The sequence below is a fragment of the Phaethon lepturus genome, unplaced genomic scaffold (genome assembly GCF_000687285.1).
Source record: "Phaethon lepturus isolate BGI_N335 unplaced genomic scaffold, ASM68728v1 scaffold32922, whole genome shotgun sequence".
NCBI classification, from domain to species: Eukaryota; Metazoa; Chordata; class Aves; order Phaethontiformes; family Phaethontidae; genus Phaethon; species Phaethon lepturus.
Genome location: NW_010523161.1, coordinates 43,186 through 43,431, shown reverse-complemented (window position 1 = coordinate 43,431; position 246 = coordinate 43,186). Strand labels below are relative to the sequence as shown.

Genomic DNA, 246 nt, shown 5'->3' with positions numbered 1-246 from the left:
TGAAGATGCCTAGCCCAACTGAACACACAGGCACCATTCTTGACCAAAGTCAAGGAAAATCACCTGAGGTGTTTTTTCAAGACTCCTTCACTGAAGAGTAAGTCATGGCCCTGGGTGCTTGAGTTGTGCTTGGGCAATGACAGCTCTGCCAGCTGAATGAAAAGAACTTTCCTGCAAGCTGCAATGGCTGAATGGCTGATTTCCACCCCCCCCCCCCCCCCTTTTTCTGGGTACCATCTTAAAAAA

The 246-nt window shown here is 48.8% G+C and overlaps 1 protein-coding gene across 1 annotated transcript in view; it reads left to right on the top strand.

Moving 5' to 3' along the window:
- The window catches only part of TMEM104 (transmembrane protein 104), a 40,856-nt gene that overhangs the window by 962 nt on the left and 39,648 nt on the right, over positions 1-246 (top strand). The window lies entirely within an intron of this gene.